Source organism: Trichechus manatus, unplaced genomic scaffold (genome assembly GCF_000243295.1).
Source record: "Trichechus manatus latirostris isolate Lorelei unplaced genomic scaffold, TriManLat1.0 scaffold00068, whole genome shotgun sequence".
Taxonomy (NCBI): Eukaryota; Metazoa; Chordata; class Mammalia; order Sirenia; family Trichechidae; genus Trichechus; species Trichechus manatus.
The window spans coordinates 9,888,558-9,915,391 of NW_004444004.1; the positions used below are offsets into that span (position 1 = coordinate 9,888,558).

At 41.6% G+C, this 26,834-nt stretch overlaps 1 long non-coding RNA gene across 1 annotated transcript in view; it reads left to right on the forward strand.

The window, feature by feature from the left end:
* LOC111821161 (uncharacterized) overlaps positions 1–19,435 on the forward strand; it is a 33,061-nt gene extending 13,626 nt beyond the window's left edge. The window contains exons 2-4 of the long non-coding RNA XR_002824625.1: positions 3,278–3,327; positions 7,337–7,436; positions 18,637–19,435. This is a non-coding gene — a long non-coding RNA (uncharacterized LOC111821161). The remainder of the gene's footprint in view (positions 1–3,277; positions 3,328–7,336; positions 7,437–18,636) is intronic.
* The last annotated feature ends 7,399 nt before the right edge of the window (positions 19,436–26,834 follow it).

A 26,834-nucleotide genomic window follows, 5' to 3' on the forward strand; every position in this document is an offset into this window, starting at 1 on the left:
GGACTGATCCCTCCTGATAACATGTCCAAAGTATGTGAGACGTAGTCTTGCCATCCTTGCTTCTAAGGAGCATTCTGGTTGTACTTCTTCCAAGGCAGGTTTGTTCATTCTTTTGGCAGTCCACGGTATATTCTTCGCCAGCACCACAATTTAAAGCCATCAATTCTTCTTTGGTCTTCCTTATTCATTGTCCAGCTTTCACATGCATATGAGGTGGTTGAAAACACCATCTTTGCTTTTCAGCACTTTAAAGAGGTCTTTTGCAGCAGATTTGCCCAAAGCAATCTATAATTTTCACATGTCATTATAGTACTTTACTTTGTCTTCTTGAGCTGCCCTTGAACTCTTCTGTTCAGCTCTTTTACTTCATCATTTCTTCCTTTTGCTTTAGCTACTCGACGTTCAAGAGCAAGTTTCAGAGTCTCCTCTGACATCCATTTAGGTCTTTTCTTTTTTTCTGTCTTTTTAATGACCTTTTGTTTTCTTCACGTATGATGTCCTCCCACAACTTGTCTGGTCTTCGGTCATTAGTGTTCAGTGCGTCAAATCTATTCTTGAGATGGTCTCTAAATTCAGGTGAGATATACCCAGGGTCATACTTTGGCTCTCCTGGACTTGTTCTAATTTTTTTCAGTTTCACGTTGAACTTGCATGTGAGCAATTGATGCTCTGTTCTGAAGTCGGCGCCTGGCCTTGTTCTGACTGATGATAGTGAGCGTCTCTATGTTTATTTCCACAGACGTAGTCGATTTGATTCCTATGTATTCCATCGAGTGAGGTCCACGTGTATATTCGCTGTTTATGTTGTTTAAAAAAGTATTTGCAGTGAGTAAGTCATCGGTTTTGCAAAATTCTATCATGCGATCTCCAGTGTCAGTTCTGTTACCAAGGAGATATTTTCCAACTACAGATCCTCCTTTCTTTCCAGCGATCGCATTCCAATCACCAGTAATTATCAATGCAGCTTATTGCGTGTTTGATCAATTTCAGACTGTAGAAGTTGGTAAAAATCTTCAGTTTCTTCATCTTTGACATCAATGGTTGGTGTGTAAATTTGAATAATACTTGTATTAACTGGTCATCCTTTTAGGCATATGGCTATTATCCTATCTCTGACAGCATTGTACTTCAAGATAGATCTTGAAATATTCTTTCTGATGATGAATGTGATGCCATTCCTCTTCATTTTGTTATTCCCAGCATAGTAGATAGTATGATTGTCCGATTCAGAATGGTCAATACCAGTCCATTTCCACTCACTAATGCCTAGGATATCGATCCTTATGTGTTCCATTTCATTTTTGGCGATTTCCAATTTTCCTTGATTCATACTTTGTACATTCCATGTTCCAGTTACTAATGGATGTTTGTAGCTTTTTCTTCACATTTTAAGTCATGCCACATCAGCAAATGAAGGTCCTGAAAGCTGCCTTCACAAAGTAGAGTCGACCTTAATGACGAGGATGGAGTATGTATACACAGTGTGTGTGTGTGTGTGTGTGTGTGTGTATACAGCATATATACACACACATACAGAGTGTGTGAGTGAGTGAGTGTGTTTGCTTTTGTCTTTTACTGCCATATAGGTACCGCTTTGGATACAGCCTTGGCCCATTCAAAGAAAATATACATTACCAGAGTATTAGAACCACTTCCAGTCCTGGTCCTCTCTCTCCTTTCATCCCTTGTCCCAAACTTCCTTATAGTGTGAAGCATATTTAATTTTTCCTCGTGTTTGCTTTCTATGTTTAGCGTACATGAAGGCAAAGACATATTTATGTTTGTATTTCACCTTTTCACCTACCTCGGAGGGCAGCTTGAGCAATATATATTCTTCTTCTTCATTGCCTTCACAGAATATATGGCCTGGCCTTTGCACCTCTGTGCAGAGGAAACATCCTGCTAGATAGTTTTCATTTCCTTTCTAACAACTACATAGAGATTTCCTGTTTGAAGGTGAGTAGAGGCATAGGTGATTTATCCAGGGCTTCTCCTTTGACACTTGGTTTAGTATGACCTTTCTTCCTGCCTTCCTTCATTTCTTCCTTTCTTCTATTTTTCCCTCTCTCTTTTGCTCTCTTTCCCCTTCTGTATCTTTCTTCCTTTAATAACTTCCATGAGGCAAAGTATAACTTCATGATAGTGTGAGTATGTATGTAAACACATGTTATATTGTCAATGTCAACTGAGAGGTAAGTAGTAGGTTGAAGTATAATAGGGCCTCATCTTAGAATAAATAACTTTATTCCTCAAAAGACAATGTGGTTGATATCTGTGAGGCCATAAGGGAGAAATCTGGTTGCCATTCATCAGTGAGTCAAAGGACCTGATGATCTGTGGGAGGTCTGGTATTCCAGTTGTGGTGGAAGAAACTGGCTTGTGAATATGTTCATCTATGTTCTGGCACATTCACAAATGCACAGAGTGGAGGAGGAAAGATCTGCAGTTATACAGGTCAAAGTGAACATTGTGCTTCTGACAAAAAAGAGATTTCCGGGACAAGTACCTTCGGATTTCACAGGAGGTCGTTCTGGGAGATACGATTCTTTCCAACACCCTGAATTATATTTGTGTAATTTGCAAAAGAGGAATCCAGTTGAAATTCATATTATGATTTATTAACTAACTATTGTTTTTCCTGTTCCTCATCTAGTAACATTAAGGAAAAAAAAGAGAAATATATCTATATATATTTTCAGCGTAGCAAATAATATGTGTGTCAGGTGGGTTGAGTTTACATGGACACCATTTTACCATCACTGTGGTGATCATAAGTCAAGTCATGTTATTGGACCTCTTGGTGCAGTGTAAACAGACTAGAAAAAAAGACAGGACAAAACACTGGTCACCTCTAGGCTGTGGTGTTTTGGGTGACTGCACTTTTTTCTATTGATTCTCCTTTCAAAAGCAGGTTGTGCATGACACTGTTGTCTGTCATCTTGTAAAAACTGCAGTGTATTCTGGGAGTTGAGAAAACCTCATCAAGGGGAGACTCCCAGCATAATGTATGCCATGGTGACGTTGGTGTAGGATCAAGCGATTTTCCAACATGGTTGAAAAGGATCTTGGAGCCCTGGTGCTGCAGTAGTTAAAGTGCTCAGCTGCTAACCGAATGGTCTTTGGTTCAAGCCACTCCATGGGGAAAGATGTGGCAGTCATCTTCTATAAAGATTATGGCCTTGAAAACCCTATGAGGTAGTTCTATTCTGTGCTGTATGGCTGCTGTGAGTCGGAATCAACTCAACGACAATGCGTTTTTGATATCTTTATTTTTCAGAGGACCTGGTTCTCTAAGATCTGATTCTTGGCAGCGTCTGTGAATTGTAGGTGAGTATTTTCCCAAAGAGGAACAAAGTTGAAATTCATATCAAACTGGCTTTTCAATTAGGTGTAAGAAAGCTCAAGTTGGAATGTTCCCCGGTGGGTAGTCGGTGGGAAGTCGGGTGCTGGGTGAGTGAATTCTTTGCGGGAATGCAGTCTGTTTCTTGAGATCTCAGTTTAGCTGGAGTGCTAAGGATGGGGGTATGGATGGCTTTAGTTTGTCCACTCACAAGGCGCCTGGGTGGGGAGTCATTCTTCCTCATCAGGATGAAAGGAAACCTAAGGCCCCCCTATAAAGGCAAAGGATTGAGAGAGTCTGCGCAAGATATGGAAGTTGGAGCCCCAAAAGTGGAGAAGATGGTGAGGAACCATACTTTAGGGAAGCTGGACACTAGTTGGTGTTTTTTTCAATAGCAAAGGGCGGAGGTTGAGGTCCTGGGGGAAGATTGTGCTAGTATTTCTGGTGCAATACTGCCATCAAGCGGAAATTTATTCCGAAGCTGACAGACCCAGAATTGTTGCTTCCTGGGGAGACCTGGGATGAGAAGAAGTCAGGGTCCTACACATTCCATTCAAAGAAAATATATATTACCATTCTATGAGGACCACTTCCAGTCCTGGTCCTCTTTCTCCTTTCACTCCTCTTCTTAACCTTCCTTAGAGTGGGGTCCAGTTTATCCAGAGTTCCGTGAGTCATGGGGCAAGTGTGGCCTGAGGCGGCGGTCAATGCAAGAAGTTGGGAGAGTGGGCTAGGACAAGGCAGACAGCCAAGGTGCCAGGCACGTTGGGCACAGGAAGCCAAGGCTCAGCCCTTGGTGGCCACCATGTCTGGGTGGGACTAGTGCAAGCCATTGTGAAAGCACCTATATTGGATGCAGGCCACACGGCCAAGGAAACACCCTTTCAGGTGACTGGCTGCTCATAATAGATCTTATCATGGAAGTGATTACATTACATCAGATCCCATTATGGAGGTGATTACATCATAACATAACTGCCAAACTACATTATAACTGGCAAACCACTGAGAATCATGTCCCAGCCAAGTTGACATACAACCTTCACCATCACAATTCTCTTCTGCATTTTGCTGCTTTCACAAAACATGTGCCCTTGCATTTGCCATTCTGTACAGAGCAAACCTCCTGCTAGGTAGTTTACTTCCTTTCTAACCACTGCTTAGTGTTCCTCTCTGTGGGAGTGGGTAGGCACATAGGTTATTTATCCTGGGCTTTTACTTTGACACTAGGTTTTGGATGTCTTTCCTTCCTTCTTTATTTCCTGCCCACCTAGGTCCCTATCTGAGAGATCTCTTTCCCATTTATAAATGAGTCAAAGGAGGTGATGATCCCCTGAAGGTCTGGTATTCCATTTGTGATGAAGAAAACAGACTTAAGAAATACGTTTCCGTATGTTCTCCCATAGTCTCACAGGCACGGTGGAGCAGAAAAGATCTGGGACTATACATGTCAAGTTGACGATTGTGCTTCCCAGAGAAAAAGATTATCAGGAAGCTATCTTTATGTTTCAGAGCATCTGATTCTTTAAGATCTGATTCTTTGCAGAACCCCTAAATTACACAGGTGTGTACTTTCCAAAAGAGGAACAAAGTTAAAATTCTTCTAAAACTGGCATTTCGGAAAGGTTTAAGAAAGCTCAAGTTGGAATGTTCCCTGGTGAGCAGTCAGGTGCTGGGTGGCTGGAACTCTGTGAAGGGATGCAGTCTATTTCTTGAGGTCTCAGTTAAACTGGAGTATTAAGGATGCAGATATGGATGGCATTAGGTCATCCACCTACAGGATGCCTAGGTGGGGAGGAATTCCTCCTAGTCTGGAAATAAGGAAAACTTACACCCAATTACAGAGGCAACGGCTTGGGAGACAGCACAAGATATGAAAGATGGAGACACAAAAGTGAACAAGATAGGGAGCCACCAAGATTTTGGAGGGCAGGACTTTGGTTGGTTTTTTCCTCTGTTTTTTTTTTCAGTAGCAAAGGGCGGAGGGTGAGGTCCTAATGGAAGAGCTTACTGGTATTTCTGGAACAATACTGCCATCAAGCGGAATTTGTTTTCAAAGACCATGGACCCACCCTTCTTGCTTCCTGGGGAGGCTTGGGATTAGAGGAAGTCAGGGTGCTAGCCATAACTAAAGTCAGGGTTCCGCATGTCCACAGCTCCCTGAGTCATGGGGCATGTGTGGCCCAAGGTGAGACCCTACCCAAAAAGCCAGAGAGGTAGGCCAGAACAAGGCTGACAGCCATGGTGCCAGGCACGTTACACATAGGAAGCCAAGGCTCAGCCCTTGGCAGCTGCCATGTCTGGGTGGGACTAGTGCAAGCCGCTGGGAAGTCACCTCAGCACTGGGCTCTGGGCAATTTGCCTCATACCCTTGGCCCCAGGAGCAGGAGGCGGGTCAACTATTGTGGGCTCAGGGCCACAGGAGTCTCTCTTGTGAACCTCAGTGAAAGACCATGCCTAGAACCAGGTTACAGAACAGGGTCCTTGGTGAATCTGGAGGCGGAACCCATGATGAGCCTCTGTCCAATCTTGTCCACTAGATACTCCACAAAAAACACATTGGCATTGAGGAGAAAATGACTCTTAGCAACCCTGTTTAGAGTAGAACTGCCCCCACAGCGTTTTCTTAATTGGAATCTTTTTTGTTTTGCGGGGAGGGGAACGAGTTTTTTATTGGAAATATTGGTTTCAAATAGAAGCATATTGCAAGAAATAAAATTGTCCCTGGTAGAATCATGAAAACTCATAAACTGGTTAAATTTTATTAATAATAATAATTTGTGGGCTTACACAATTATCCAGGGAGAGTGGACAGCAGGGTTCAGGCCTAAAGATTTTACCAGTTTGATATGTTGGCAAATTGCTAGTTAATTCTATTTTTGCAGTCGACTTCAGCGCATGGTCTGTTGTGCACACAGACGAATTTACACACAACACTGAGACATTTAAAATTGGAATTCAAATTTATATTTAAGGAAGAGAACTGACAAAACTGAAATATAATGGAAAACAAAAACTTGTACAAATGCTTATAGCAGCAAATATGGCAAAATGTGACATATCTCTAATACAGGATTATTAGTAAGTAAAAGGAATGAAGTTATTGATGGATGCAAGAACATGGATAAACCTCTGAAACATGCTAGGGTTAAGAAGCCAGAGAAAAAAGACACCCATTTATTTTTAACATCCAGAATGAGCAAATACAGCTAGTCCTCGACTTATACCGTATATACGTTATGATGAACCATCCTATTTTTTTTGTACATCTTCTCTTTAGTAATATGTACTACGTATAGTGTTGCAGCATGTAGTTTGCTGATGTTATCATTCTCAGGTATTCACTGCAAGATGTTCAATTTTTGATTTACTGTTCAAAACACATTGTATACATTTAGTTTTCTGAACTAAATCAGGGGCTTCAATTGCTTCAAATCATGGACACAAACGCTGATCTCTTTACTAAAGTTGATATGCAGATTTGGGATACACTGAGATGTTACTGCGAAATACATGAAAAAAAAGACCATGTAGACAACTGTCACTAATTTTTCTACTGTAAATGCCATCCTCATTCCCAGACATAATCCAGATGATCCATAACCTTCCACAAGTGGAGTTGTTACTGCAAATGACAAAATGCCAATGTCTTCCAGCTCTTCTTCATCATTAAATTTTTATGGTTTGTGTAACTTTTATGTATGTATGTGTTAAAATGTACATGTAACATTTTCCAAACCCCAAAGACAAATAAAGATGGGATTATAAATACTGATAATAAAAGGCAATGATAAAATTAAAGCAAAAATGATGTAACTGACTATATCAGAACCAATTTACACCAGAGCCATCGGAACTGAACCCTGTCTTAAGTAAGATACGACCTGTAGAGGCAAGATTAGTGGTGGTTATAGTCTGGGTGGAGGAGGGGGAGGGGACGACTCAGAATTCATTTGGGCAGTTTGATGTAAGTTAATTTGTCTAAAAAATTTTCAGATATTTCAAACATACCCCTCAGATGTTCTCTTCAGAGTGTGTCTTGGCTTTCATCTTTACAGAACCAGATGACCAGGCCTTTATTCTGCACCACTACGGGGTAGGTTCCAACTGCCAACCTTAAGCTTAGTAGCTGAGCAGAAACAGTTTGTGCCACCCAGGGTGTATATATATATATATATATATCTGTGTGTGTGTATGTGTATATATATATGTATATACACACATACACATACATATTAGTGTATGTATACATGCATGTTTGTTTATATCTATTGCTACATCTATTTCTGTAAGGCTCCTATGTCAGAATTGCCTGCTAAGAGGTAGCCAGATATTTATTTACTTAGATACACAGGTCTTCTTGGTGAGGATTTTAGCTTTCACAAGAAATTGATTCTTGGCTTGAGTATGGATGAGGACCTTGATTTCATCTCTTATCATTGCCTTCTGGCTTTTCTGGACTCATGGGCTAACTCATTCAGGCCAAGAACTCAGGAGCCCATCCCCAGAGAGAGAGTGGCAGCATTGTGGCAGCATTGTGGCGGCAGCAGGACTTGTTACCAGTGGCCATGGCAGGTCAGAAGACAGGTCTGTAACCTGGCTCAACCTTCAGGAATCCCAGGTAGATACTGCCCATTTGGTGCCCCAGGTTTGAGGTCCATGATTCAGAAGGAGGGTCCAGTGGTGCCACACAGACAGGTGACAACTGCCAGGGACATTTACTTTTCAGTCTCTACTGGAGAGGTCTACTTAAGGTTTGGCTGCATATTATACTCACACCCTCACATGCATATACACAATCACATACATGGTTATTTTGTCTTTAACTGCCATGGAGAGCTAAAAAGTTAGATCCTCTGTGGATAGATGCTACTCCCATTGAAAGAAATCACCCATTATCACTATTCTAGGCCCATTTCCAAGCCTGTTCCTCTCTCCTCCATCTCTCATTTTAATACTCCTTCTAATAAGAACCAGATTTATTGCTTGTATACACTTCCAGTGCTTAATGCACATGAAAGCAAGTACAGATTCATGTTTGCATTTCTTCTTTTAACTGAACCTATCATAAGCAATATACTGTTCTGCATTTTGCTTCTTTCACAAAATATATGTCCTGGCCTTTGCACATCTGTGCAGAGAAAACCTTACCAGGTAGTATTCACTTCCTTTCTAACCACTGCTTAGTGTTCCCTGTGTAGGGGTGGGGAGGAGCATAGGTTATTTATCCTGGGCTTTTCCTTTGACACAGGTGTTAGATGTCCTTCTTTCCTACTTTCTTTACTACCTACCTTTATTTTTCTTTTTCTTTTATTCTTACATTGTTTGCATCCAATCCACTTTCTTGTCTCCCTGTATTTCTGTTTCTTTAGTAACTTGCTTTGATGCAGAATTTAACTTCATAGTTATGAAAATGTGAGTGTGTGTACAGATACATTTTGTATTGTAAAGGTCAACCCAGAGGTAAGCAGTTGGATAAATTATCACAGGACATCCTAGAATGAGTACGCTTGTTACACAGTGTGGTTGATACCTGTCAGGCCATAAGGGAGAGATCTCTTTCCCATTTGCAAGTGAGTTTAAGGAGCTGATGATCCCCTGAAGGTCTGGTATTCCATGTGTGGTGAAGGAAACAGGCTTGGGAATATATTCCCATATGTTCTCCATAGTCCCACAGGCACAGTGGAGCAGAAAAGATCTGGGACTGTACACGTCAAGTTGATGATCGCGCTTCCCAAAGAGAAGAGATTATCAGAAAGATTTCTTTATATCTCAGAGGATCTGGTTCTTTAAGATCTGATTTCAGGCAGCACCCTTCAATTACAAGTGTCTTCTTTACAAAAGAACAAAATTAACATTCTTAACAAACTGGCTTTTAGGTGAGGTGTAAGAAAGCTCAAGTTGGAATGTTCCCAAGTGGTCCTTGGGGTGCTCTGTGGGTGGACTCCATGGAAGGACACGTTTTATTTCTTTGTATAAGATCATATGTGCAAGTAGAGATACTTTTACTTCTTCCTTACCAATTTAGATGCCCTTTATTTCTTTTTTCTAGCCTAATTGCTCTGGCTAGGACCTCCAGCACAATGTTTTGAATAAGAGCCGTGATAAAGGGCATCCTTGTCTGGTTCCTGTTCTGAACAGGAATGCTTTCAGACTCTCTCCATTTAGGAGGGGATGTTGGTTGTTGGCTTTGTATAAATGCCCTTAATTATATTCGGGAATTTCCCTTCTATTCCTATTTTGCGGAGAGTTTTTATCATGAATGGGTATTTGACTTTGTCAAATGCCTTTTCTGCATTGATAAGATCATGTGGTTCTTGTCTTTTGTTTTATTTACCTGATGGATTACATTGATTGTTTTTCTAATGTTGAACCATCCCTGCATAAGTGATATAAATCCCACCTGATACGGTGAATTATTTTTTTGACATGTTGAATTCTATTGGCTAGAATTTTGTTGAGGATTTTCACATCTATGTTCATGAGGGATATTGGTCTGTACTTTTCTTTTTTGGGGGGGTGTCTTTACCTGGTTTTGGTATCAGGGTTATGCTGGCTTCATTGAATGAGTTTGGGAGTGTTCCATCCTTTTCTATGCTCTGAAATACCTTTAATAGTAGTGGTGTTAACTCTTCTCTGAAAGTTTGGTAGAACTCTCCAGTGAAACCATCAATCAGGGTCAGGGCTTTTTTTTGTTGGGAGTTTTTGAATTATGTTTTCAATCTCTTTTTTTGTTATAGGTTTATTTAGTTGTTCTACCTCTGTGTTAGTTTAGGTAGGTAATGAGTTTCTAAAAATTTGTCCATTTCCTCTGGGTTTTCCAATTTGTTAGAGTACAGTTTTTCATAGTATTCTGTTATGGTTCTTTTAGTTTCAGTTGGGTCTGTTTTGATATCACCAATCTCATTTCTTATATGGGTTATTTGCTTCCTCTCCTGTCTTTCTTTTGTCAATTTGGGTAATGGTTTATCAATTTTGTTGATCTTTTCAAAGAACCAGCTTTTGGTCTTGTTAACTCTTTCAATTGTTTTTCTGTTCTCTATTTCATTTAATTCTGCTCTAATTCTTACTATTTCCTTTCTTCTGGTGCCTGAGGGCTTCTGTTGCTGCACTCTTTCTGCTTGTTCCAGTTGTAGGGTTAATTTTTGATTAGGGCCCTTTTTTCTCTTTGGATGTGTGCATTTATTGCTCTAAACTGACCTCTGAGCTCTGCTTTTGCTGTGTCCCAAAGGTTCTGGTAGGATGTGTTTTCATTCTCATTTGATTCTATAAATTCCTTTATTCCATCCTTAATTTCTTCTATAATCCAGTAGTTTTTGAGCAAGGTGTTGTTCAGTTTCCACGTGCTTGATTTTTTTTCCTTGCTTTTTCTGTTGTTGATTTCTACTTTTATGGCTTTATGGTCAGAAAAGATGCTTTGTAATATTTGATTCTTTGGATTCTTTTAAGGCTTGCTTTATGGCCTAATATGTGGTCTATTGTAGAGAGTGTTCCATGTGCATTGGAAAAGAAAGTATACTTGGCTGCTGTTGAGTGAAGTGTTCTGTATATGTCTATGAGATCAAGTTGGTTGAGTGTAGCATTTAGCTCTTCCGTGTCTTTGTGGAGCTTCTTTCTGGATGTTCTGTCCTTCAGCAAAAGTGGTGTGTTGAAGTTTCCTACTACTATTGTGGAGCTGTCTATCTCTCTTTTCGGTCCTGTTAGAGTTTGTTTTATGTATTTTGGAGCCCTGTCGTTGGGTGTGTAAATATTTATTATAGTTATGTCCTCCTGGTGTATTGACCCTTTAATCATTATATAGTGTCCTTCCTTATCCTTTGTAGTGGATTTTACTTTAAAAGCTATTTTGTCAGATATTAATATTGCCACTCCTGCTCTTTTTTGAGTGTTGTTTACTTGATATATTTTTATCTATCCTTTAAGTTTTAATTTGTTTGTGTCTTTAAGTCTAAGGTGAGGACACTTTATAGTTTTTGAGGTCCGGACTAATCTGGAACACTTAGGTTGCAGATATTGATGGCTATAGGGTAGCTATGAGTCAGAATCCAGTGGATGCTACTGGGGTTGTTTTTTTTTTTTTTTTTAAGATCATCCACCTACAGGGTGTCTGGTATACAGCCATTCCTCCAACTAAAGAAGGAGGGAAACCTAATACCCCTCTTCAGAGACAAGGGCTTGCAGTTTAGCACAAGACCTGAGAGCTAGAGCCCCAAAAGTGGACAAGATGGTAAGCACCATGCTTTAGGGAGACTGGATAGTGGTTGGCATTTTTTTCGATAGCAAAGGGCGGAGGGTAAGATCCTGGAGGAAGAGTGCGGCAGTATTTCTGTCACAATACTGCCATCAAGCGGAAACTTTTTGAAGCATACGGACCCTCCATGTTGTGTTCGGTTGACATGTAGGATTAGAGAAAGTCAGGGTCCCAGGCATGAGTAAACATAGAATCCTGCATGTTTTGAACCCAGTAAGTCATGGGACATATGTGGCCCAAAGTGGGTCTACCCAAGAAGCTGCAGAAGTGGTTACGAAGGAGGCCCACAGCCTTGCTGTCTGGCTGATGTGCAACAGGAAGCCAATTCAGAGCCATAGGTGGTGGCCATGTCTGTGCGGAAGTAATTCAAGCCACTGAGAAGGCACCTTAGCACTGAATTTATTTTGGAATCGATACAATTTTTATGACCCTTCCTGATTAGGGAGATCTGGTGGGGCAGTAGTTTAGAGCTACAGCTGCTAATCAAACAGTTGGCAGTTCGAATCCACCAGCAGCTCCTTGGAATCCCTACGGGGCAGTTCTATTCTCTCCTGTAGGGTCACTAAGACTCGGAATCGATTGGACAGCTATGGGTTTTGCCTTTTTTATTTTTTACTAGTATTTTTGCATTGCAGAGCTTTCCTTAAGTATTCTACTTCTGACTATTGTTGCCCTCAAAACCTAGCATAAGAATGCCATGCTGCTTACATATATAGAAACTGCGTATCTCTACAACAAAATAGATTAACCATTTGAAATAGTCAAGTTGTTCCTCTAATGTGGCCCCGCTCTTTACTAACTCACCTCTATGAAATCAGAAAAGCTGAATGTCAACCTAAAAAAAACCAAGCAGTGCAAAGACTTGTCATTAACACTGGCCACTTAAAAACGATAGTGTAAAAGCTCATGAAACTTAAGCAGCCACCAAAACAACACAAACTTTCAAGTCCACAGAGAAAAAAAACTTGTTCAAAAAGTGATCAAAAGATGTTCACAGAAATTTTTGATCAAAAGGAGAGAATGAGGAAGAGCAGGTAAACTGAGGCCCTTGACTAAAGTAAAATGGCTGCTTTAGAGTTCGGGGCCCTACTCCATCTTGTCTTTCTTTTAATATATGTAAATTGTTTCATAGGAGCTATCAAGACCCTTCCTGAAAGAATGTCTCAGGAAGAATACTGAAGACTGTGATGCTGACTCTTACCTACATCTCCTAGGCAACTACTAACAAGAAAAATTTCACTTGAACAAGCTGTTTCTAAGAGAGAAATGTCCTGTAAACTTCCTCCTCCTAGCCCTACTTCCAATAAACTGCCCTGTATTAATATAAGTTGGTAATGTCCAATCAAAATAGTATAGCTCAAGTCCTTTATTCTCACCCATTAAAAGTTCTCTGCCACTTCGCCATTTTGGAAGCCTTTCTTCTCTCTGTAAAATTAGATGATTTCCACGGTTTGGGCTGTTAACAAACCTGTAATAAATCTCCTTGCTTTACTTTAACAAAGGAAGGGTTTATTTCTGTTAGACTGCATGCATGTGTATCTTTATCTGTTGCTACATCTATTTCTATAAGATTGCTAAGTTACAATTCCATGTTAACAGGTACCTAAATTTTTGTTAGCGTGTAGATATACAGGTCTTCTCGGGCAAGATTTTACCTTTCACAGGAAATTGACTTGTTGATTGAAGCAGGATGAGTTCTTCGATATTTTTTCTCTTATCGTGGTCTCATTGGATTTTATGGACACATGAGCTACCTCATCCAGGCAAGGACTAAGGATATAGGTCTCTGAGAGCGCAGCCATGTCTTCTGACATGGCATTTCCTATAAAAAGTACCTGCATATACACAGTATCATGAGGTAATACACTGTCTCAAAGCATTTATTAATGAAAGAGATAGAGAAAGAGGATGAGATAGAGAGATTGGGGACATCCAATAGAAGGAAGGATAGAAGGGAAAATGGAAGGAAGAAAGGGCGATAGCAAAGAAGGACATTGTAAACCTAGTGTCAGAAGAGCTCAGAATAAATAACTTACCATTTCCCACCCCCGTGAGGGGGAACACTAAGCAGTCGTTAGAAAGGAAATTAAAAGTATCCAGGAGGACTTCTTCTCTGGACATATGTGCAAAGGCCAGGACATGTATTTTGTGAAAGCAAGAAGCAGAAGAGTGTATTGTTCATGCTACCTTCTGGGTAAGAGATCCGTACTTAAAGTCTGTTCCAAAGAAAGGTGATCCATCAATAATACAGAAATTATCAAACAGTATCATTAATATCACACACGAGTAAAATTTGTTGAAGATATTCAAAAATATTCAAAAGTGATTGCAGCAGTATATTGACAAGGAACTGCCAGAAATTCAAGCCGGATTCAGAAGAGGACGTGGAATGGGGGTGTCATTGCTGATGTCAGATGGATTCTGGCTGAAAGCAGAGAATACTGGAAAGATGTTTACCTGTGTTTTATTGACTATGCAAAGGCATTCGACTCTGTCAGTCATAACAAGTTATGGATAACATTATGCATAATGGGAGTTCCAGAACACTTAATTGTGTTCATAAGGAACCTGTACATATACCAAGAGGCTGTTGTTCAAATAAAGTGATACTACATGGTTTAAAATCAGGAAGAGTGTGCGTCAGGGTTGTATTGTTTCACCATACTTACTGAATCTGTATGCTGAGCAAATAATCCGAGAACTTGGTTTATATGAAGAAGGACGTGGCATCAGAATTGGAGGAAGACTCATTAAACAACCTGCGATATGCAGATGACATAACCTTGCTTGCTGAAAGTAAAGAGGAGTTGAAGCAGTTATTGATGAATATCAAAGACTATAACCTTCGGGATGGATTACACCTCAATATAAAGAAAAAAATCCTCACAACTGGACCAATAAGCAACATGATAAACGGAGAAAAGATGGAAGCTGTCAAGGATTTCATTTTACTTGGATCCACAATCAACACCCATGGAAGTAGCAGTCAAGAAATCAAAAACGCATTGCATTGGGCAAATCTACTGCAAAAGACTTCTTTAAAGTGTTAAAGATTTCACTCTAAGGACTAAGGTGCACCTGACCCAAGCCATGGTATGTTCCTTTTTTGCGGCGGGGGGGAGGATTTAATCATATTTTATTGTGTTTTCGGTGAAAGTTTACACAGCAGTTTAGATTCCCATTCAACAATTTCTATACAAGTTATTCAATAACATTGGTTACATTCTTCATAGTGGGTGAACATTCTCTTTATTTCCCTTTTGGTTGTTTATTTTTTTTACTGTGCTTCCTGTGAAAGTTTACAGCTCAAGTTAATTTCTCATACAAAAATTTATACACATATTGTTTTGTGACATTACTTGCAATCCCCACAATGTGACAGCACGCTCCCCCTTTCTACCCTCATTTCCTTTTGTCCATTCAACCAGTTCCTGTCACTTCTGCCTTCTCATCCTGCCTCGGAACAGGAGCCGTCCATTTGGTGTCTTGTATCTGATTGAACTAAGGAGCGCATTCCTCATGAGTATTATTTTCTGTTTTATATTACTTTTTAATCATTGTCTGAACAGTAGGCTTCGAGAATGGTATCACTTTTGGGTTAACAGAGCATCCGGGAGCCATAGTTTCGTGGGTTCCTCCAGTCTATGTCAAACCATTAAGTCTGGTCTTTTTACGTGAATTTGAGTTCTGCTCCACACTTTTCTCCCGCTCTTTCTGGGACTGTCAATTAATAGTATTCCCTGTCAGGGTGGTCATTGGTAGTAGCCAGGCACTATCTAATTCTGATCACAGCAAGCTATGGTATGTTCAGTCGCCTCATATGCATGCAGAAGCTGGATGATGAGTAAGGAAGACTGAAGAAGAATTGATTCCTCGAATTATCGTGTTGGCAAGGATTATTGAATATACCATGGACTGCCAGAAGAATGAACAAATCTGTCTTGGAAGAAGTACAGCCAGAGTGCTCCTTAGAAGTAAGGGTGGCGAGACTTCGTTTCACATACTTTGGACATGTTATCAGGAGGGATCAGTCCCTGGAGAAGGACATCATGCTTGGTAAAGTAAAGGGTCAGCAAAAAAAGAGGAAGACCCTCAATGAGATGGATTGACACCGTGGCTGTAACAGTGGGCTCAAGCATAACAACAGTGGTGAGGATGGCGGAGAACTGGACAGTGTTTCATTCCTGCTGCCACAATGCCCTACTCTTTCTCTGGGCCCTGACTCCTGGGGGCCTACCCAAGAAGCTGTGGAGGTGGCTAAGGTGGATGGGTGGACGCTCTGGAGGGATACAGTTTATTTCTTGGGAACACAGCTAAACTGAAGCACTAAGGTTGCATATATGGATGGCTTTAGGTTCTCCACACATAGGGTATCTGGTGTGGAGTCATTCCTCCTCCTCAGCAGGGAAGGAAGCCTAAGGTCCCTCTGCAGAGGCAAGTGCTTGCGAGATTTAGCACAAGATATAGGAGCTGAAGTAACAAAAGTGGACAAAATGACTAGGCGCCATGCTGTAGGAAGAATGGATACTGGTTTCCTTTTCTTTTTTGGTACCAAAGGGTGGAGGGAGAGGTATGGGGGGCGGGGGGAATGAGCGCACACGTATTTCTGTAGCAACTGCCATCAAGTGGAAACTGTTTTAGAAGCACACGGACCCAGCATGTTGTTTCTGGTTGACTTGTGGGATTCGAGAAAGACAGGGTCTCAGGCATGAATAAACATAGACTCACACATCCAGATGCTCATGACTCTTTGAGCAACTTTACCCCGATCTGGGGGCCTACCTAAGAAGCTGTGGAGCTGGGTCCGGAGGAGGCCAACAGCCATGGTGTCAGGCATGTCTGTCACAGGAAGCCAAGGCTCAGCCTTTGGTAGCCACTGTGTCTGTGAGGGACTAGTGCAAGCCACTGAGAAGGCACCTCAGTACTGGGGCTGGGAGCAGTTTGCCTCATACCCGTGGCCCCCGGAGCAGAAGGTGGGTCAACCTCCCTTGGCTGCAGCCAGCTTCAGTTAAAGACGGCACCAAGCACCAAAGGGCACAGCACTGCTCTTGGGGCTGTAGAGGGGAACATGTATCTTGACTCCGTTCAACTCAGGGATGAGACCTGGAGCCTGTCCAACCAGCCATGGCCACTGGTCATTACTTCTGACACCACAATGCCCTAACTTGTCTCTCTTGCCCTGTATGAGGTAACTAAGTGAATCCATAAAAGCCAAAGATCCAAGGATAAGAGAGAAATCAAGATACTCCTCTTCACTTAAGAAACAAGTAAAACCTAAAGTCCTACCCAAGAAGACTTGTATATCTACACTTGAACAAAAATCTGGGCATTTATCAAAAGCAGTATTGACTGAGGGTCTTATAGAAGTAGATGTAGCAATAGATAACAATAAATGTTCGTGTATACATATATTCATACTGATACTCATGTATACAATTTTACACATATCTATCTGATACTCGTATGTATGTATGTGCATATATATTCCTAGGACAATCGTGAAAGAAAGAAAATATTTCCCCCAATACGTCAGTGCTGTAAACCCCGCTTGGAAGCTATAGATGGCATCTTGGTCTGGCTTGGATTTTCTAGTCGGAACAATGGAGGGAGAGGAAAGGAGGAAAAGGTGACTGGCATTTGTGAATCAACAGTCCCTTTAAGTAGATGTTTTTGTGCATGGTCTCAAGCCTTTCTAGGTGTATATTGTGGATAAGGCCTGTGATAAGAGGAAGGCTAGATTGGGAGGTACTTAGAGGATCCTAGCACTTCACAGGGCTGCCTGCAGAGCTGGTGTGAAAGCAGCAAGGCCAGGTTTCCAACAAACAGTTACAAGGCTGCCAGGCCTGCCGGGCTCAGGGAACAGTGAAGCCTTGACATTGGTAGCTGCCATGTTTGGGAGAAATGGGAAATGTTGTATTCCTTGTGAACTCTGAATGCCAAAGGAAAATGTACTCGAGAAAAAAAAAATTTTTCAAGAAAGTTGGTAAGGTGAGAATCACAAATTATAGCTACCAGATAATCTCCATCTTGGATCACAAGTTAAATCCATTTCTGGTTTCTTTCTGAATCTTTTTCCGTATTTAACTGACCCATCAGCATGCATTCTTTCAAATATCAAAGATTTAAACCAAGTTCCTAAAGGAACTGTGTAGCTACAGTCTCCATTTCTGCAGAACATACTAAACTGCCTAGGTTTCCACTTTGTGCATAAAGACAACATCTAATGATATTACCAGTCTAGTGATCATTACTGCTGAGTTGAAACTAGAGCACCCTCCATACCCAGAGAAGTACACAAACATCTCTCCTATCTAGACATGCTCCCATGGGAGTGTGCATTGTTAGCATTGGAATCAGTAATCATGTTTAGGTTTTGGATCACTTTCTAACCCTATTGAAAGCACCAAGAGAAAGATTTAATCTGTTTCTCACTATTAGGAGTGTCGGGAGAAGAAGAGGAAGGGAGAGGAACAGGCTTAGAAGTGATCCTAGTACAATAATAATGAATGCTTTTTTAAATGGGATGAGGTTCTGTGCACAGCGGCACCTCCATAGCAGTTAAAGATAAACATAACAAAAGTATGGATGTGTATGTTTTTGTGTGTGTGAATGTATATATGTGTGTCGTGAGTGTGCAATGCAGCAAAATTTCATATAGAGCTTTACAGTAGAGACTAAAACAAAGGGCCCTCTAGGAGGTCGTCTGCCTGTGTGGCACCATTGGGGTCTCCTTCTGACCTATGGACTTCCAATGAGGGGCGCCAAATGGGCAGTGTCTACTTGGGATTCCTGAAGGTGTCACAAGGCATTGACCTCACTGTCTTCTGACGTGTACTTGGCACACATGAAAAAGCTTTGCAGCAAGTACTTTCAGATTTCAGAGGAATTCTGTAAGATTCAGTCCATTGAAATACCTCTGAATTATTACATTTTCCAAAAGTAGAACAGAGTTGTAATTCATCACTATTCAGAAATTGTTGTTATTCTTACAGCTGATCTAGTAGCATTTAAAAACAAGTAAGCAGCAAATTTTTCTATATTTCAGCCAAGCGAATATCTGTTGCCTGGGTGGAGTATACACGGCTACCTTTGACTATCACTCTGACAAACCAAAATGGAGTCCTGGGAGCTCTGGACCTTGCAGGACTCTGTCCTTTGCCCTTTTCCGAGACCCTGACTTTCCTCAAATCCGGCCTGGGTGTCTGTGCATCTGTTTGCTGAGGAAGTTGGTCTGGAAAGCAAGACAGGAGAGAGAACCGCGCTCATCTCTCGGTGGTGGACTTACGGGTGAGTGTTGTTTTTTTGTTTGTTCACTTTAAAAACCAGGATGTACATGACTATTAATTTTGAAGATATACAGTAATTTCTAGTATTTGAACAAACCATAGGAAGGGAGATTTCCAACAGTGATCCATTCATGTAGCAGAGCCACACTGATAGACTAGTTCTTTTATATCGTTAGAGTATTAAGTAGCTTTCCAGCATGGTAGAGAAGTATCTTTAGTGACATCTTGATTGTGTAACTCCACATTAGAAAAGCATCGAGGGGCATGGAGATGATCTTAGTACACCTTAAGGTGAGAAGCCGAGGATGAGAAGTCACTGTCCTTCATTGCAAGAGAGAGAAGAAAACCATTGTAGCCTGGAGCCCTTTGATGCCGTCTGACTAAGAGAGGATCATTTGGCTACCCACCTTTCTAGTGGGAAGGAGCAGTCTTAGCCTCCAATGGGAAGAGACTGTTGGGAACCCATTGAAGAGAACCAGTTCTTGAAGGCCTTTGCCTTCACCTGTGAGTTGAGCCCTTCTACCTGTTCCTCCCATGATTTTTTTTATCCCTCGTAGGTAGAGCACAGTGAGCCATGGCCAGTAAGGACATGATAACAAGCTCTTGCCGGAATATTATGAGGGTGCGGGGCAATTGGAACACACCCAGCCACTACCTGGGAGAAAGACATGTCTGTCTGCTCCCCTAAGGAGTATAGTCTAAGAATCCCTATGAGGCAGTTCTACTGTCACATTGAGTCGCTATGAGGCAAAATTGACTGGGTGGTACCTAGCAAGGACAACATTTTATATTGTTCTCTAAGGTGTGATTCTTTGCAGTACACCTGAATTTAAGGTGTGTACTTTCCAAAAGAGGAACAAAATTGAAATTCATTTTCAAACTGGCTTTTTAGTGAAATGTAAGAAATCTCAAGTTGGAATGCTCCCCAGTGGACAGTGGGGGGATGGGTGGGTAAACTATATGCAGGCACTCACTCTATTTCTTGAGGTCTTAACCAAGCTGGATCACTAAGGATGCAGATATGGATGGCTTTAATTCTGTCCACCCACAGGAAGCCTGAGTAGGGAGAAATCTCACCTCCTGGAACAGAAGGAAACCTAATGTACTGCCCCCCAACAAAAAGGCAAGAAATTTGAAGATTCAGCAGAAGATGTGGGAGCTCCCTCCCCAAAAGTAGACAAGATGGTAACCTGCCATGCTTTAGGGAGGCCAGACACCATTTTTTTGTATAGCAGAGGGAGGAGGGAGAGGTCCTGGCAAAAAGGTGAGGTGTTATTTCTGGTACAATACTGCCATCAAGCTGAAATTGTTTGCCAAGCCCGAGAAATGCAAGGTTTCTTCCTGGGGAGGCCTGGGTTTTGAGGAAAATCAGGATCTTGAAAAAGGACTAAGGACAGAGTCCTGCAATGTCCAGAACTCCCAAGGCATGGGGCAAGTGCACACCACAGTGGAAGCCTGCCCAGGAATCTGTGGCATTAGGGGTCAAGACGAGGCAGATAGCTGGGGTGCCAGACAGGTCAGGCACAGGAAGCAAAGGCTAGGCCTTGGTGGCTGCCACTTGTGGGCAGGACTGGCACAAGCTCCAGTGGAGCTTCACTTCATTTTTTCTGTCTGTGATTTCAGTTACCATTTGGAATTAGGACAGAATACATATTTCCATTTTCTCCCAAACATGCCTACCACAGAGGCCACCCACTAGGTCTCTGTGAGCCTGGTAGGAATGGTGTCCTAGGCTTCTTTTTCTGGGATCTTTGCCCTGGCGCTTTCATACCTGCTCTAGCAGTGGCCTGCCTCTCGGTGTCCACTCCCCCCGCCCCCAGTGCACCCATGTTCATATCACAGGCCTCATCTACAAGATACACCATAACAACAAGTTGCTCTTGATTCAATTCCAACTTGTGGTGACACCCGATGTTACAGAGTAGAACTGCTCCACAGGTTTTGTTTGCCTGTAGTCTTTAAGTAAGCAGATGGCCAGGCTTTTCTTCTGAACCATCACTGCATAGGTTCAGACCATGAACCTTTAGGTTAGTTGACAAATGCAAACTGATTGTGCCCACCCAGAGGAAATAAATACACATAGACACACTTAACATGAATACCAGTATGATAATATGTATACATGTATGTTTATATTTAACTATGGCTACATATATTTCTATGACTCCTATGTCAGAATTGCATGCTAACAGATACCTAGATTTTTATTCATGTAGATAGATAGGTTTTCTTGGTTAGGATTTTAGCTTTCACAAGAAATTGACTCTTGGCTTAAATAGAGATGAGTACCGTGATTTCCTCTCTTACCACTGCATTCTGGCTTTCTGAATTTATGGGCCAACTCATCCAGGCCAAGGACTCAGGAGCCCAGCCCCAGATTGAGAGTAGGCCATTGCGGCAGCAGCAGGACTTCTTACCAGTGGCCATGGCAGGTCAGAAGACAGTGAGGTCTATAACCTGGCTCACCTTCAGGAATCCCTGTCAGATATAGCCCATTTGGTGCCCCGGGTTAGAGGTCCATGAATCGGAAGGAGAACCAGCGGTATCACACAAATGGGTGACATCCACCGGGGACATTTGTTTTTCAGTCTGCTGGAAAGGTCTGCATTGTTTGACTGCATAATACACTAACACACACACACATACACACAATGACATACACGGTTTAACTGGCATGGAGAGCTAAAGAGTTAGATCCTCTGTGGATAGATCCTCCTCCCATTGAAGGAAATCATCCATTGCCAGGGTTCTAGGCCCACTTCCAAGCCTGTTTTTCTCCCTTCCACCCCTCATTCTAATACTCCTTATAATGAGAACCAGTTGAATCATTTCTTCAGTATGCTTCTGATGCTTAATGAATATGAAAGCAAATAGAGATTCATGTTTGCATTTCTTCTTTTAACTGAACCCAAAGGGTATCACAAGCAGTATACTCTTATGCATTTTGCTGCTTTCACAAAATATATGTCCTGGCCTTTGCACATCTGTGAAGAGAAAACCTCCTGCTAGGTAGTTATCACTTCCTTTCTAACCACTGTTTAGTGTTCCCCTGTGTGGGGGTGGGGAGGAGCATAGGTTATTTATCCTGGGCTTTTCCTTTTTTCTTTTTCTCAAAGATAATAATAACGAATCCATGAAACATCTCACAAGATGGATGAATCTGGAGGACATTACGCTGAGTAAAATAAGTCAATCACAAAAGGACAATATTGTATGAGACACTACTATAAAAAGTTTTTAAAAAAATGTTTTGTCTCAGTCATCTAGTGCTGCTATAGCAGAAATACCACAGGTGGATGGCTTTAGCAAACAAGTTTATACTCTCACAGTCTAGTAGGCTAGAAGTCCATATTCAGGGTGTCAGCTCCAGGGGAAGATTTTCTCTCTCTGTTGGCTCTGGAGGAAGGTCCTTGTCATCAACCTTCCACTGGAGTAGGAGATTCTCAGAGCAGGGACCCTGTGTCCAAAGGAGGTGCTTCTTGGTGGTATGAGGTCCTCTTATCTCTCTGTTCATTTCTGTCTTATATTTCAAAACAGATTGACTCATGACACAATCCAATCATGTAGATTGAGTCCTGCCTTATTAACATAACTGCTGCTAATCCGATCTCATCAACATCATAGAGATAGGATTTACAACACATAGGAAAATCACATCAGATGACAAAATGGTGGACAGTTAGACAATACTGGGAATCATGGCCCAGCCAAGTTGACACATATTTTTGGGGACACAACTCAATCCATGACACTGTTCAAAACACTGCTGTATAGATTTAGTTTTCTGAACTAAATTTGGAGCTTCAGTTGCTTGAAAACATGGACCTGAATGCTGATTGCTTTGCTAAAGTCAATAGGTAGATTTGGGAAGCAGTGAGATGTTACTGTGAAATATATGCAGAAAAGAAAGAAAAGGAACATACAAACAACTCTCACTAATTTTTTGACTAGAAATACCATCGTCATTCCCAGAGATAATCCAGATGATCCACAACTTTCCACAAAAAATTATTACTGCATCTGAAAAAATGCCAATGTCTTCCAACTCTTCTTCATTGTCATATTTTTATGATGTGTGTAATTTTTATGTATGTATATATTAAAATATGTAACTTTATATGTAATATTTCCAACTGCCAAAGACAAATAAAGATGGAACTTGTAGATACTGTTAATAAAAAGTAATAGTCATGAAAATTTAAATGAAAATGGGTACTCAACTTACGTCAGAACCAACTTATAATGGAATCCCCTGAATGGAACCCTGTCATAAGTTAAGGAACACCTATAGAGACAAGATTAGTGGTGGTTAGGGTCTGGGTGGAGGAGGGGGAGGGAATGACTCAGAATTCATTTGGACGGGTTGATATAAGTTAATTTGTCTAAAAAAATTTCAGATATTTCAAACATGTCCTTCAGATGCTTTTCTCAAAGTGTGTCTTTGCTTTCATCTTTACAGAACCAGTTAGCCAGGCCTTTCTTCTGTGGCACTAGGGGGGTGGGTTCCAGCTGCCAATCTTAAGCTTAGTAACTAAGCACAAACTGCTTGCTACACCCAGGGGAGATGATTATATACATACATAATATGGAAACCCTAGTGGCGTGGTGGTTAAGAGCTACGTCTGCTAACCAAAAGGTCAGCAGTTCAAATCCATCAGGTGCTCCTTGGAAACGGTATAGGGCAGTTCTGCTCTGTCCTGTAGGGTCGTCACTATGAGTTGGAATCAACTCAACGGCAACAGGTTTGGTTCTTGAATTTTTATATACGTACATAAATATTAGTATATGTATGGAAACCCTGGTGGCATAGTTTTTAAGAGCTACAGCTGCTAACCAAAAGGTTGGCATTTTGAATCTACCAGGCACTCCCTGGAAACCCTATGGGGCAGTTCTACTCTGTCCTATAGGGTCACTATGAGTTGGAATTGACTTGACGGCAATGAGTTTTTTAGTATAAGTATACATGCGTGTTTGTTTATATCTATGGCTACATTTATTTCTATAAGACTCCTATTGCAGAATTGCATGCTAACAGGTACCCAGATTTTTATTCACATAGATTTGTGTAGTTCTTCTTGGTTACGATTTTAGCTTTTACAAAAAATTGACTCTTGGCTTGAGTAGAGATGAGTACCTTGATTTCCTCTCTTATCATTGCCTCCTTGGCTTTTCTGGACTCATGGGCCAACGCATCGAAGCCAAGGACTGAGGACCCCAGCCCCAGAGAGAGAATAGGCGATTGTGGCAGCAGCAGTTGTTACCAGTGGCCATGGCAGGTCAGAAGACAGTGAGGTCTATAACCTGGCTCACCTTCAGGAATCCCAAGTAGATATTGCCCATTTGGTGCCCAGGTTTGAGGTCCATGATTCAGAAGGAGAGTCCAGTGGTGCCATACACACAGACAGGTGACAATCACCACGGACATTTGTTTTTCAGCCTCTACTGGAGAGTTCTACATTAATGTTTGGCTGCATAATACACTCCCACCCTCACATGCACATACACACATACACACACACACACACACACACATACACAATCACATAGTTTTTTTGCGTGTGTGTATTTTGTTTGTTTGTCTTTAACTGCCATAGACAGCTAAAGAGTTAGATCCTCTGTGGATAGATTCACCTCTCATTGAAAGAAATTATCCATTACCATTATTCTATGTCCAATTCCAAGCCTGTTCCTCTCCCTTCCACCCCTCGTTCTAATACTCTATAGTGAGAACCAGATTGAATTTTTCCTTGTGTATCCTTCCGATGTTTAATGCACATGAAAGCAAATACTGATTTGTGTTTGCATTTCTTTTAACTGAACCCAACGGGTATCACGAGCAATACACCCTTCTGCATTTTGCTGGTTTCACAAAATATGTGCCCTGGCATTTGCACGTGTGTGCAGAGAAAACCTCCTGCTAGGTAGTTATCACTTCCTTTGTAACCATGCTTAGTGTTCCCAGTGTGGGGGTGAATAGGCACATAGGTTATTCGTCCTAGGCTTTTCCTTTAACACAGGTGTTAGATGTCCTTCCTTCTTTCTTTCTTTCCTACCTACTTAGTTAGCTAGTGCTGCTATAACAGAAATACCACAAACAGATGGCTTTAACAAAGAGAAATTTATTTTCTCACAGTCTATTGGCTGGAAGTCTGAATTCAGCTCCAGGAGAGGGCTTTCTTTCTCTTTAGGCTCTGGGGGAAGGTCCTTATCATCAGTCTTCCCCTGCTCTAGGAGCTTCTTAGCTCAGGGTCCCCTGGTCCAAAGGACTTGCTCCACTGTTGGGGCTTCTTTCTTAGTAGTATGTGGTCACTGTCTCTCTGCATGCTTCTTTCTCTCCTTTTATCTCTTGTAAGAGAAAAGGTGATGAGGGCCAAACCCCAGGAAACTGCTCTTACATTGGATCAGGAATGTGACCTGAGTAAGGAGTGTTGCATCGCACTCTAATCCTCTTTAACATAACCTAATATTGCCTCATTAACATCATAGAGGTTACGATTTACAACAGATAGGATAATCACATCCAATCACAAAATAGTGGATAACAACACAATACTAGGATTCATGGCCTACCCAAGTTGACCCACATATTTGGGGGGGAATCAATACAAGCCATAACACTACCTTTCTTTATTTTTTTTCTTCTTTTATTCTTTGCATCCAACCAACTTCTCTGTCTACCTCTATGTGTATTTCTTTAATACCTTGCTTTGATGCAGACTATAACTTCATAGTTATGATTGTGTGTGTGTGTGTGTGTGTGTGTGTGTGTGTGTACAGATACATTTTGTATTGTAAAGGTCAGCCCAAAGGTAAGTAGTTGGATGAGTTATCACTTGTCCACATCCTGCAAAGAATAAAAGAATACCCTTGTTACACAATGTGGTTGATATCTGTCAGGCCATAAGGGAGAGATCTCTTTTCCATTTACAAGTGAGTCAAAGGAGCTGATGATCCCTGGAAGGTCTGGTATTCCATGTGTGATGGAGGAAATAGCCTTGGGAATACATTCGCATATGTTCTCCATAGTCACACAGGCACAGTGGAGCAGAAAAGATCTGGGACTATATATGTCCAGTTGAAGTTGTGCTTCCCAAAGGAAATACATAATCAGGAAGGTATCTGTATATTTCAGAGGATCTAATTCTCTAAGATCTGATTCTTGGCAGCACCCCTGAATTACGGGTATGTACTTTCCAAAAGAGGAACAAAATTAAAATTCTTATCAAACTGGCTTTTAGGTGAGCTGTAAGAATGTTCAAGTTGGAATGTTCCCCTGGTGGCGCAGTGGTTAAGAGCTCAGCTGCTAACCAAAAGGTCCCCAGTTTGAATCCTTAGTGGCTCCTTTGAAACCCTAAGGGGCAGTTCTACTCTGTTCCATAGGGTCGCTATGAGTCGGAATCAGCTCAACAGCAGCGGATTTGGTTTGGTTGGTTTACTTTCCAAAAGAGGAACAAAATTAAAATTCATATGAAACTGGCTTTTAGGTGAGGTGTCAGAAGGCTCAAGTTGGAATGTTCCCCCGTGGGCAGTGGGGCGCTGGTTTAGTGGACTCTGCAGGACGTGATCTATTTCTTGAGGTCTTGGCCAAGATGGAGTGTTAAGGTTGCAGATATGGATGGCTTTGGGTCGTCCACCCACAGGGTGTCTCATGTGGAGTAATTCCTCTTCATCAGGAAGGAAGAAAACTTCACGTCCCTCTTCAGAGGCAAGGGCTTGTGATCTGGAGCACCAAAAGTAGACAAGATGGCAGGGGCCATGCTTTAGGGAGACTTGACACTGGTTGTGGTTTTTTTCGATACCAAAGGGCGGAGGGTGAGGGCTCTGGAAGAGCAATCTGTTCTTTCTGGTACAATACTGCCATCAAGCGGAAACTGTTTTTGAAGCCCACGGACCTACCATGTTGCTTCCAGTTGACATGTAGGATTAGAGAAAGTCAGGGTCCCAGGCAGGATTAAAC